Below are 13,846 nucleotides of genomic sequence, written 5' to 3'. Positions count from 1 at the left end.
AAACAAAAATATAGAAGGCATTTTTATAAATGTCTTAAGCCTTGAATTTTTATTAATAAAGGCTTAGAACCAGTTTATTTGTAGTGCACTGACAATAGTTTTATACAATTAGTTTATTAATTAAATTAATAAAAAGACAAAAAGACCTTGAGATATGTTTGGTAATTGTACCTGAATGAATTTAAAATTAATTTGCTATATTTCAGATCAATATATTTGTTTTCCTTAATTTTAATTAACCCTAACTTTATTCTCATCTGAATTATAAATAATTGATTTCCGTATAAAATAGTACTACCATCAAAAACATCTTTTTTAATCAATGTAGAATGTGCAACTTAAAATAAACAGATTAGAGCTCTGTTTGAGGACAAGAAATAAAAACCAATGCGATATGATGAATGTCCAAAAAATGGAACCCACAGACTGTTTTGAAATGGGGTTGGATAAATATGTTTTGCTTTTAAAACTGTGTGTGTGTTTTTGGTTGGGTGACAGTTGTAGGTTACAGTTTGACAAGAGTTTATAGTTTGACAAAAGCACAATGTTGTATTTTATTGCGAGTGTACACAAATAAGTAAACACTTTGCAGTTTGAATAATGTCCTGTATTAACAAAATTACGGAGTATGTTTTTATGTTTCCACTGTTCGATCGCGCCCGCGCCTCTCTCTCCCACACTCACTCTCACACACACACACACACACACACACTCCAGCGTTGCAATCTTGACATCGCAGCCTGTTCATTATGCTGCGTTCACACCAAACGTGAATAGAGCGAAATTTATCGCTATCTAGAGTTTTATTTATTTTTATACCGTGTATTCTCTGTGCAAATTCGTCCACCGAACCGTGACGCCCGTACCGTTTCGGTTTAATACGAATAACTTACATGTACTGTTCCACCCCTAGACAATACAATATTATTGTAAATTATATCACATAAAAAGCGGTAGCTAACGTCAATTGAATCAAGCAAATAAATAGCTTTTGTTTTTGCTCCAAAAAGCTTGACTTACCTCGAATTTCACAAAAGATTCCTACACGTTATGAGTTTCCATCAGACTCACGTGGTGTCTCATCCAATGGCGAGCTCCGTAGACGCTGTGTGCTTCAAGATTCTGACGCAAGTGCTAAGATTCCGATTGGCCAAGAGAAAAAGTGCTAAGATTCCGGTAGGCCCAGAGAAATGTAAATTATAAGAATTATCCAATAATGTTTCTCAATTCTAGCCTGCATGGCATGCAGATGAAGGGCAGCCTAACCCCCATCCCCCCCATAAAAAAAAAAACTCCGGTTCTACGCGATTCACGTAAATGACCCAATTGACCAAGAAAACGGTGATTGTCGCCGAATAGCGACAAGTTTGCAGGTCTGCATTTAATATTTCTGTCTTAAAACAGCTGTCAATTATGAAATGTTTAGCTACGGTACTTGCATCTTATCTCGCACTTTATGACGATTAACAAATTATCTTGATGCTGTGGAAAATCCTTGCAGCACTAAAGTCGAGTTAATACTATATTAGGCAATAGTTTCACAACCTTTATTATACACACCTCTGAAAAATACAGAGGTCCAGACTTCGGTGACCTCATAGCTGGCTACAGCCATGCTTGTAACCAGGCTTGACTTACTACAGGTAAATAATGCGAAATATCTCACCTGTAGTAAGTTACCAAAAACCCTTTATAAAAATAAAAATAATTGTGTATTGTAAATACATGAAGGGAGGTATTGGCACAATTTCACTTGTAGTAATTCTGTCTTACTAATAGTAACCTTCTACAAGCTTTGGAATTTGAAAATGTCTGTTTTTAAATGTTAAAAGTACTTTTAAATAATAAATGAAAGGCTACACTGCAAAATATTTCGTTGTCAATTTACAATAAATAATTGGATAAATTTTGCATGACTTTCACAGTAAAGATTACAGCAATATACTGTGAAATATACTCACAGCAATTTACTGTAATTTTATATCTGTGATATTACAATGCATTGTTGTAAAAGCACAACTGTATACTGTAACTTCACAGCTTCAATGACAAAGCAATTACTGTGATATTACAGTACATTACTGGGGAATTACAATCTTTTGCTGTACATCATTACAACAAGGCCCTGTACTTTTACAGTGTGTGCTGTGAAAGTAATGTACAAGTTGACAATAATTTACTGTGAATTTACAATGTATACTGTGGAAGTCATGCTAAAATTGTCCAGTAACTTACTGTAAAAGTAATGCAGATGAAGCTTCCATTTACTGTGAATTTACAATCATTGTACAATTAACCCCCTCCCCCCAACAAACAACTCTGAGGTAAAGTCAATGTTTGCCCAAAGGCATATTTATTAACAAATAAATATTTTTCAATGTACAGCAGATGCCAAGAACTTCAAGAAATTCAACTTTCTAGTGATAAAAGCCATCTTTACATGCAGAAAATGCAGAGAAATTGTGCAAACTTGCAATTCAACTACCTGTCTCACAATTCAACTATTCAACTAGCTGTGTCACAATAACAGTAATGGACAGGATGGGAATGAGGCCTTCATGGCAAGATAAGAGAGCAAGGGAGAGAGCGATGAAGGAATGTCGTAAAGGGGTCAGGCGCTCCTCTCAGTCTCAAATATTATAATGAGTCCACACGCAACAGCATTGTGTAAAAATCTTGTAGTGCAAAGTTGTCTTGAAAAATTACAAAAAGAACAAGGCTACTCAAAACTAAGCCTGAAAACTACCGCTGCAAAAAAAACTATGATGCCCACTCAAAGTCAATAAGTTTCCTCAAAAGGGTGCTCACATGAGGGTTCATTGTTGTCCGCTTCTTGGTCTTTGAGCCTCTTTCAGGATTGATGCCCAGGAAGCACCTGTTAATATGCAAAGATAGTTTCAGTTTTAAATAGACTTACAGTATGTATTGCAGACAGCATTTATCAAGGTGTGCTTTTTGCTGTGCTTTTTCCCCACATCAAACCCTAATAGATTTATAATCCAAACTTGTTAGATCTTACTCTCACCATAATTTTTTTTAGCCATTTTTAGCCAAGGTGCCTCAGGTTAGGTTTGCCTGAGGCAAAGTGGTTTATTTTCTACTATGAGAGGCCATATCAACGTGCGCCGCCACTGAAATGCATCTTCACGCAATTGGCAGGTTGGTAAATTAAAACCAAACCCTGTTGAAAGTATGACAAACACATCCTTTTCAATTAAGGGCCTGGGAGCATTTTGTTCTACTTTTAAAGAAAATTTCATCTACTTCATTCAATACATTCGCATTTCGCAATAGACGTTTTGAAATCATCATCACATAGCCTGCCCCAAAACAAAATAAATAGCTGTGATTGGACCGGCAGGTATTTGTCAGCATAACATGTTGAAAACCAGACTGATCTGCAGAGCGAAATTGAATGAGTTCGTGAGATCAGGATTGGTCTCACCAGGCTAGCCTCAGGTACCTCGTTTGTCAGCATTTTAGACCTCAAGACAATCATTGAGTTGGAAGCCTGTACTATAATGTGAATTACAAGATTAAATGTGATCTTTATAAAATACCTTTGAATGAACTCCAGCGTCGACGATCCAGCGGCAGGATACTCAAGGTTGAAGATGTAATAGCTGCTGAAGAAAGCAGCTACTCCGTGTAAAAAGAAAGGGTGTGGGCCCATCACGACATGTCCCTCGATGGCTAAAAGCCACCCAGAGGGCTTCATCGTGTCACCTGAAATGAACAGATACAACATTATATTTTCATATGGCAATTTTCTAGGCTGATTTGGCATGGAACTATACTCTCATTCTGGCGTAATAATCAAGGAACGTTGCAAACGTACCATGGGCGCAGTGATATCACGCAGCACCTGAAAGTAATCCCCGTTGCATTCTACGGCTAAAGTTAGCATTTCCCAGATGACCTATTCAACCTTTAACTTTATATTATTTAACTGTACAGTTGTGCAGTAAAATTCACTTTAAATAAGATCCCCATTACTCATTTTTATTCATGCAGATAACATGGACTATATCTGCCACCTGCTGGAAAAAAAAAACACTTAAAATTATATGAAATTTCCGCTATTGGCTCATTTTCCACTCCTTGCTTTTTGATTTACTATAAAATGACTATTATAACAAACTGTAGCACTTTTACTGTACTGAAGTACAGCAAGTGTAGGGCCCCAAAAAGGCTTGGGCCAGCCCTGGACACAATCTAAATAAGAGTCATTGTGCAGTGTAGACAGCGTTTGCAAATTTAACATTTACTTTATACAACAATTCAAGAAACATAAAATTAATATTGAATATTAATATAGAAGCAGATGCCGCCTTCACGTCTCTGGTCCAAGTTAACTTAACTTACGTCGTGTAAGTTAACGTTAATTGGCAAACATGTTCAAAGCTCAACAAGTCTGAAATATTACATAAAAAGATTCATTTGAACACTTATTGCTTCAGAAACATAAGTATAACAGTTAAATCTCTTACTTATTGCCGTTTCCTTCTCTTAAAGGAAACGTTAACTTAACCTGAATGCATTAGCGTTAGTCTATATTTTAAAACGGCCAATATGCATTCGTTTAATCGTGACAAAAATGAAAAATAACTAAACTATTATTATTTATCGGGATTATTTTAAGGTTGAATCGCTTCACTAACAGCCTTACTAAACTGTAAAGATGACATAAGAAACACACTAACTTTAAAATAACCTCAATGGAAACTTCTGGAATTTCTTGGACAAAATTATCAACGTTACTTATAACGTAAACCATCTTCTGATTTTTCGCTGCCTAGGAAATAAATTAAATTACCCTTAGACAAAACCAGTCTATAAAGACATTGAATTTTAAAATTACTTACCATAAACAGTCTTTCCTTGCTTCTGAAGAAGCTGAAGAGAAAATCGCGCCTTCTCTTTCAAGTGTCGTCTGTTGTTTACTCCCGGGCGTCCGGCGCATGCGCAGGGAAAATTAAGACTCAGAGTATAATCAACTAATGTTTTTATTTTATATCAGTGCATTGCCACCAAGCTATTAGTTTAATCAACCTAAACTAAAAAAAAATTGTTATCTGAACAACATTAGTGAATCTAAGTTGATTTGACAAAATAAAAAATGTTGTGTTAACAAATCATGGAAATCATTTTTTACTGTGTAGTAATGTTTGTCCCATCATTGGTTTTATAAACTTTACAAACACCAGATTTGTCTAAACGGTGATAGTGACATGAAAAATTGTAGCGAAACTCTCGTCATTACTAACATTAGCAAATGCTGTGATAGAACTGAATATCGACCTTAAAGCTAACTTTACCTCGCTCAACCACCGTATGTTAATTTAACGCATTTGTAATCGTTCAGGTTTAGCGGGGAGGGAAGGAAGGGAGGTTTGGATGGGGGGGGGGCACAGTAACTCGTTTAGGGGGGCATGGCCCGCGAATGCCCTTGGCGCCGCCCCTGGAGAGAAGTGTTACTAAGTGCTAATGTGGATTTCTGTCTAGATATGTAATAAACAATTAGCAAAGGAAAACCTCAAGATGTATATTATAGATAAAGTAAGACAGAAACTTTTTCCTCAGCTGTAGGCAAAGGCAAGCGCGTTTCAAATCAGTGCTTCTCCCGGGAGACTAGCGCTAAATTTATCCCCTAGCTTAGCGCCATCTACTGTTTTAAGAAGAGGAAGTTACTCAACTGCATTTGTGAGAAAATCTGCCTGGACACATTTGTAAGAAAATCGAGCCGAGAGATCTCACAATCGTAACAGACAGATACGCCTTTGTATGGACTAGATTTGGTGCATACAAAGACCCCTAGAGTCGCTGTGGAGTACTTGTATTTAATGTTACTGTCGTAAATACCACTCACCCAGAGCGTCTCTGCCATAGACTGGTCTCTGCACTCACGGCCTGATACCCCTTTGAAGCTGTTATATTAAAGGAGAACTCCGGCGCAAAATGAACCTTTGGTCTAATTACACATTGTTACCTAGTCAACCGTTATCTGAGATTTGTTTTCATGATTATGGAATGTAAATAGTTTTATCTCTAAAAACAGTTTAGCCTATAAAGCTAGTATAACGCTAGTATATTGGGCATAGATCAATGACAAATAAAAATCGCTTGTTAATACCACTAACAAGGCTCAAAATAGCCCCACACTAGCACGGTAGCATAATGAGGGTCCCTACCTTCAAACCGAAGCATTGAGAACTTTGTCAGTGTCCAGACAGTTTAATAAGAAGATATTTTTTACATACAGTCAACTTCGCGTATACAGGCAGAAGCCATCTTTGAAAAAGAGTCTCTACCAGTTGATCTACGAACGCCAAGTGCGCTGGTGAGATGTGAACGAGCTATAAGTTGTGATAAGGTGAGCGCGAACAGCAGGCTTGGATAGAGACTCTTTTTGACTTGTCATTGATGTTAGTGGAGATGTGGCATTGTGCATCGATTTGGAGAGCACCAGACTTCAGTCGAACAGCTTTGAATATTTCACTTAGCAGCTCTGCCCTCTGTATGTAGGCCTTCAGACCCTTTGTGGTGATGGATTTCACTAGCTGGAGGAGGTTGTTGGAATTCTCATTTCAAACAATATTTTCAAAAGTGACACTATCACAGAAAGCACAACATAATCATTGACAAACAGCATCAAATGCATATGTGTTAAGCACAAAGATTCTTGATTTCCTGAGTTTAACAGGCTGTTGATTGTTTCCATTTTTCAACAGTTCCACTTTGAGTCTCTTCCCCCTCACAGATGGATCTGCATGGAGCCATTCAGGACAAGGAGAGAGGTATGAACTCCTCTTCCTCTTTTTGGGTGGAACTGCTAAGCCTCTTCAATTTTCTACAGCTTCTTCATCTGTTGGATGGATGTTTGTGACAGTGTCAGAATTCCCAGAGAAGGAAGCATCTTTTTTATTGGCCTTCCATCTACACTGGAGGTTGTGGTGGGTAATGGATTAACTCCTGTGTCGATCACTGTCGCAACAGCTGCATCCTCTTCACCTTTTTCCACACTCTTTTGTTTTGCAGAAAAAAATACGCATGTTGCCTTTGTAACCTCTCCCAGTTAAGGAGTTCACAGGTAAATCATGTATAAAATGAACCAGCAGTCAGGATCTTGATATAAAAGCTTTTACACAGCAGTTTTATTTCACAAAGTCCATTCCATATGGACACATAAAACAAACATAATAATAATAAAGGAAAAGAACAAAATAAGACCCTGGCAGTACACCGAGGCACAAGTGGAGTGAAGAAATGAATAATACTCCAACACCAATTAATTCACCACAGCATTTACCAATATGTGACACCCTCACACCAAACCACTGCATCCACTACAAGCAAACACCACACGTGCGCCCACTGCCCCTCGAGTGCAGCCGCCTGGGAAAACCTAAACAAAATAAACACAAACACATTTACACAAACAACTCAGCAATCCTTCATTCTCCTGAACACCATACCATGTCGTTACTTCCCAACAATTGTCTAGTCAAGACGAGGGACTCACTCGACATATGCTGAGCACTTAAAACACCGTTTCCAGCGAGTTAAAAACTCAGTGAAAGAAACCATATATTCAATAGACAAAGTAGAAGACAAAACTCTAAATTAACAATCGGTGCCAAACAGTCCTACAATAAAAATGCACACGTTAGTACATTTCTAAAACAAAAACAATTAATAACAACTATCGATTCAGCTAATACCTGGTTTTAGTAGCTCGTGCTATCCACTGATATCTTAGTCATCAGCCCCATCATGAAGTATCAAATTGCTGCAACAAACAAGGAACATAACATTACGTTTAGAAAACAGTAAACAAAACCACAAAAACAATTACTACCTTGCTTTAGCAGCTTGCGTTATGCACAGCAATAATCGTCAGCTTGCTCCTGAACGATCAAAGAGCCCAGCTTCCTGTTCACCTTCTACTCTTCTGATCGTTTGTCTCCCTTAAATTAGTTCTTTCACCTGGTCTAATTTGTGTGACAATTATTAATCCTAGCACCCTTTACGGTCATGCATCACACAATTCTTCCCTAAGTCTTAGTGTCCCCCTACCTACCAAACCTTCAATGAAGGACTGATGTCGAGCAATGAATCGATCCACTTGAATATGCAAGTTTTCATGCTTGAAAAGGCCGCGTTTTATGTTTTTGAACTCGGCTTCGACATTGGCTGAACTTGCGGTGATGTTGGAGCTTCGGAAGTGAGGGATCATTACCCCTGTCCAGAGTGGTAAGTAATTTGCCAGCCAGATTATATTGGGAATAATCTCAGTTAGAAAGTGCATATTGTCATAAATTAATCACCATTAGATACGGCAAGTGACCTGCTCTCCTCACATATGTCAGTTACCCACTTCCGCAGGTCTGTCTGTGTTTGGTCACATGGATCTACTTCCAGGTCCTCACCCTGCAATTCAGGCTTTCAGATATTTCTTGCACCTTTCTGAAATGAGGGGGGCTCCAGAGCTGTCATTGCCCTCTGCTTTGCTGAGAGCCACAATAGTGATACTGTTTATAGCTCTCTTGCATCGTCCATGGATTATGACATGAGAAGCTGAGCCATTGACCTCACAAAGAAATCTTTAATGCGATGTGTTTTTTTTTTTCAAGCAGTCCCACCGGTAGATCATCTTGATGGAGTGAGCAACATCAACCCGAACAAAACAAGGTGGGACTTTTGCTGACTGTTTACTGAGTAAGACTCCACAACACTCATTGATATAGGTCTTAAGATCAGGATGAGGAGTAAAAGCCTTGACCAAAGCCAGAGAAAAGTTACTCACAACCTCTTTTGGAGTAGGTGCACCTGTGCGTATCCATTCTGTCAGCCAATGTGTTATGGCATTAACATCATGTCTCTCTGACAGCATTTGCACCACTGGGACACTTGAGCCCTCACCCCCTGACACAACACCCTGATATAGGAATATATGGCCAGACTTTCCATTTCGTCTTTTTATTTTCCTCACCACTGAGCCAGTTGCACCAAAACTCACAGTGGGGTTAGTAGATGTCTTTGATAATGTCTTGTACATATACATTTGTGTTTGACTCCAATAGTGACAGAAAAACCTGTCCAGTCCAATGTCTTTAATGCTTCCACTGTGGGGTACACTGTATTTTAACATCTGCAGTGACACAATAGAATCCTTGTCGCCTAATTCTAAATCATTTCGCTCTTGCTTTGCTTTGCGCAGGGTGGCCAAATTAGGCAGATGACTTGGCTCAGGATCTCCAAAAGCCATCAGCTTTGTTGCCTCTGATGCCCTCCATACATGGGATTCCATTCTACCCTCACACAGTTCTTTGGATATCTGCACACGCAAGTTACCAGACATCGCACGCTTGGAACAGCCAGTGTGCAGGGAGTCATCTGTGTTTTGAAGTGAACACTTGAACATCATTGTGCTGTTTATTTCAGGCTTTTTGTCACATTTTATGTGAATGTGGCCACGACACTCCTTACAGTTGCCTCTGATTTCAATATATTTGTCTGTGACTGATGGATAGACCTTGGCTCTTTTAAAAGCAAATGTGCAGGGGCATTTCACTTCTTGCCAGATGTGATGATTTATCACATGCATCCAGATACCAGGCTTCAAAAGTGTGTATTCCCTTTTTTTTTTTTTTTAGAGAACTTGTTTTTGTATGTGACCGTTTCAGGCATACATTCAATCCATTTCTGAAATGGAACTTCAAAATCAAAAGTCCAGCAATCTTTTGGACTGGAGGAAAGGGACCCTGGCTCAAAATCAGTGTCATCACTACTGCCACTTGTTTCATGATCACTTTCATGAGTAAACCCTAAAGCAGTCCAGATGTTGTGTCTGTTTAATTTAACAAAGGTGTATAATGCCTTTGCAGTGATCTTGTTGTTTAGCTGTTTACCAAGCCCCGCCCAGATGCTCTGATTAGGAGTAGCTATGTTGCCATTTTGGACTATAGCCTCTTTTGATGAACACAGTACTGTAAAAATGTAATCCCTGTCGACTGCTGAAGTCTTGGGCATCTGGCATAAGCAAAACATAATTAGCCTCTTCAATAATCCTGACTCCAAAATATTTAATGTGCAGTATACATTTGTTTTCATCTATTACTGTATTGGTCTGAATATAAGGATAATATATCTTATATTAGGACCAATATGTTAATGTTGACCCCTAGATTGTCAATGTTTATTGAACAGAAAACTTATTGTTAAAGGTCCCGTTCTTCGTGATCCCATGTTTCAAACTTTAGTTAGTGTGTAATGTTGTTGTTAGAGTATAAATAATATCTGTAAAATTATAAAGCTCAAAGTTCAATGCCAAGCAAGATATTTTATTTAACAGAAGTCGCCTACATCGAACGACCCGTTTGGACTATATCCCTCTACTTCCTTCTTTAATGACGTCAGTAGAACAGTTTTTTGACTAACGTCCGCCCACAGGAATGCTCCCTCAACTCCCTCAACTTGCGCACTTCTTATAACTTACTGTGTTTACTCAGCTCTTACGGTGATTTTCTGAAGTAAAACTGACGCTTCATCTTTTGTGCGATGTACAATAAACTTTATTAAACTCATCAGTATATGTTTGATCATCATTCGGACGTGGTCCGAAACAGCAGACTTGTAGGCTATTAATAAATAATGGATACATACAAGCAGATGACAAATACGTTATAATAACCGTAATTAAACTACTAAACTATACCTGTTCCATCTCTATACAATACTACAGCACTCTGACTCTGTAGGCATTATTGTCCTCGAAATGAACACCGTTACTGAGAGTTTATGATATTATTATCATTCCGTGAGATGAAATTGTCCTGAGAGACTGAGCGCGAGCTCATGAAGCTCCGCCCCCTGTGCCGGCAGCAGCAGCTTATTTGCATTTAAAGGGCACACACTAAAACAGCGCATTTTTCTAAGCCCCAAAAAATGACAATTTAAACATGCTGTAAAAAATGATCTGTTGGGTATTTTGAGCTGAAACTTCACATACACATTCTGGGGACATCAAGAGACTTATTTTACATCTTGTGAAAAGGGGCATAATACGGGACCTTTAATACTAATATCACTAATTTAGCTATGAAATGTTAACTACAGTTGCACATGTGACCCATGTTCGTTTTTTTTTTATACTAATAGGGAACTTATGCAACTGTAATCAGCATTTCATAGCTAAATGAGTAATATTAGTATTAGCAATGAGTTTTCTGTTCAATAACCATTGACAATCTTATCTCTCTTGAATGTTTTACAATTATTCCTAAACTACTAATATTGTAACTGACTGTTTTAAAAACAATGTATACTTACATTGGCCAGAAATTTAGAACTGCAACAACTTGAAGTTTGATTTATATTGACCTTTTCTCTACTAACTCTACGCTGTTCTACAAGAGCAATCTTGAACAGAAGTGTCACTTGCCCCTAGTGGTGGCAGTGAAGAAGTGTAGTAGATGATACTCCTTGTAAATTAATAAAAAGAACAATCAGGAGAGACCAGTAAATGAAGTAAAGATAATTGTTTATTGAACAAATTATGTGATGACAGAAAGTCTTTGTCAATTCTACTTGAAAAGTGTGCTCACCTCGAGGATATTTTTGCTGTTCTCGTGCCCAAACTTGCTGAAGTTACTTTAAACTACGACTTGAGGGCACAAATCCATTTTGCCCAGAGAAAGTAAGTGACAGAAAAAAAATAGTCTGACATAATGTCTGAACACCATGAAGTTTTTAATAAAAACTAGAGGGACTACAAAAACACTGATACGAAGTTGATGTTCTATTAAGTCATCTTTATTAGTATCTAACATTTTGGTAAGAGATTGAATAAATGACAAACCCGAAATAATCATACATCGTACTGACTTCACATAAAACTAGATAGACATGTCTTAGAAATAGCAGTAATCAGAATGACCATTACTAAATATTTTAGATTTTTGTGACCAATTCAATGATCTATTTTATTCAGTCAGCTTGTAGCCTATAATAAGTATCAACATTTATAATTTGATTTAATGTCTAATATTTTAAAACCTGACGCAGCACAAAATAAACTTTTTACAGCACAAACGGAGCACAAACGATTGCGTCTACAGGGTTCCAGACTGCGACCGTTTTTTGAGAATGTGTGAGTTAAAATTGTATGTGGTCGCATTAGTGCGAGTGGACGCTCGCGCAACAGAACGCCGCTGTATCAGCAGCTGCTGCAGTCCGTAACGTAACTTATGTTCAAAATGAGCGAGTACATCATGAATCCATTTTCCAAACCGTGTTTTTGACTTATCCTGAATCACTACGGTACGCCCAGGGCCGGTTCTAGACATTTGGAGGCCCTAGGCAATATTCATGTTGGAGGCCCCCCACCCCCAATAAAAAACTCTGAAACAAATATGATTCCTATAACCTTTTAATTTATACAACATTTAATTTTAAATGTTTTTACTTAAACAGTACATAGGTTTGGACACATTACTATTTGAAAGAAGTCTCTTATGCTCATCAAGCCTGGATTTATTTGATCAAAAATACAGAAAAATAATATAGCCTATAGTGAAATATTATTAAAATTTAAAATAATGGTTTTCCTATTTTACTATACTTTAAAATATATTTCTGTGATGCAAAGCTGAATTTAGTGTCATGTGATCCTTCAGAAAACGTTATAATATTCTGATTTATTATCAAATGTTAGAAATGGTGCTTAATATTTATTTTATAACATGTGATAATTTTTTTTTAGGATTTTTTTGATTATTAAAAAGTTGTTTTTAAAAGTCTTCACTATCACTTTTTATAGTTAACACATCCTTGCTGAATATTCCTGTTTTTTTCTGTATTTTTGATCAAATAAATGCAGGCTTGTAGAGCATAATAAGAAACTTCTTTCAAAAACATTAAAAATAGCAATTGGTCCAGACTTTTTACCAGTAGGCTACTGTATGTACATATTGATCAAACTTCATCTAAGCTAATCTCTTTTTTGTTTAAAGGCACACTGTGGAACTTTTCAACCTTTATAATATATTACCAAAACCCATTGAGATGGTACATCGACTTACAATAGGTTGAATGACACGTCTGCCGAAGCCTGAAGGTGTCTGTATCGCTTTTCCTAGCACTATGTAACTTCGGGTTTCGGGTAGGAACCCGAGCACAAAAAGAACTACAAAATTCAACCGCTTTACGGCATACGTCACTTCCCCCACCACCCACAACTTCCTCAGATTCTGACGTGAGTGCTCAACTCGCGTTTGATTGCCGTCTGTATGTTTTCGTCATGGCCGAACCAACAGCTACAAGGAAGAAGGCAAAGGTTTTGTCAGAGGACACTAAAAAAAAGAAAAAGGGATAGTGACAAATGAAAAGCCAAGACGAGGATCACCATTGGTCCAGGCTTGGCGTAGGCAGAAATTGTATTTTGGGTGGGCCAGTGAAAATATGACTGGGCCTATAGTTTTTCCTATAAAAAATGACTTCAATAATAATGAACATTAATAGACAAACTGAAAAAACAGTTACACCTTTATATTTGGCAAATCATCATGTTCAACCAACAGAGCTCAATAAAGGCTGGACAAACAGACAATAACCTGTCTATTTTATTCAGGCTATTCAGCAGTGCAAATACAGTTCACCCGGAAAAATAAAGTAAGCAAAAATAATAATATTACAGTTAGATCGGCGGATAAACACGCGTCAGGCTGACGGGGAGAGAGGGAGCAAGAAGCGGCCGGCGCCAGCACCTGACTAGCCTTCTCCTGGGGTAATGAGTCGGAAGAACTGGGCTGTGTGGACTCGGAAGATGAAGGCAGTGGCGTGTCTT

The sequence above is a fragment of the Rhinichthys klamathensis genome, unplaced genomic scaffold, assembly GCF_029890125.1.
Source record: "Rhinichthys klamathensis goyatoka isolate OS25496 unplaced genomic scaffold, OSU_Roscu_1.1 h1tg000530l_1, whole genome shotgun sequence".
Taxonomy (NCBI): domain Eukaryota; kingdom Metazoa; phylum Chordata; class Actinopteri; order Cypriniformes; family Leuciscidae; genus Rhinichthys; species Rhinichthys klamathensis.
Note: the sequence above shows the minus strand (reverse complement) of the source record.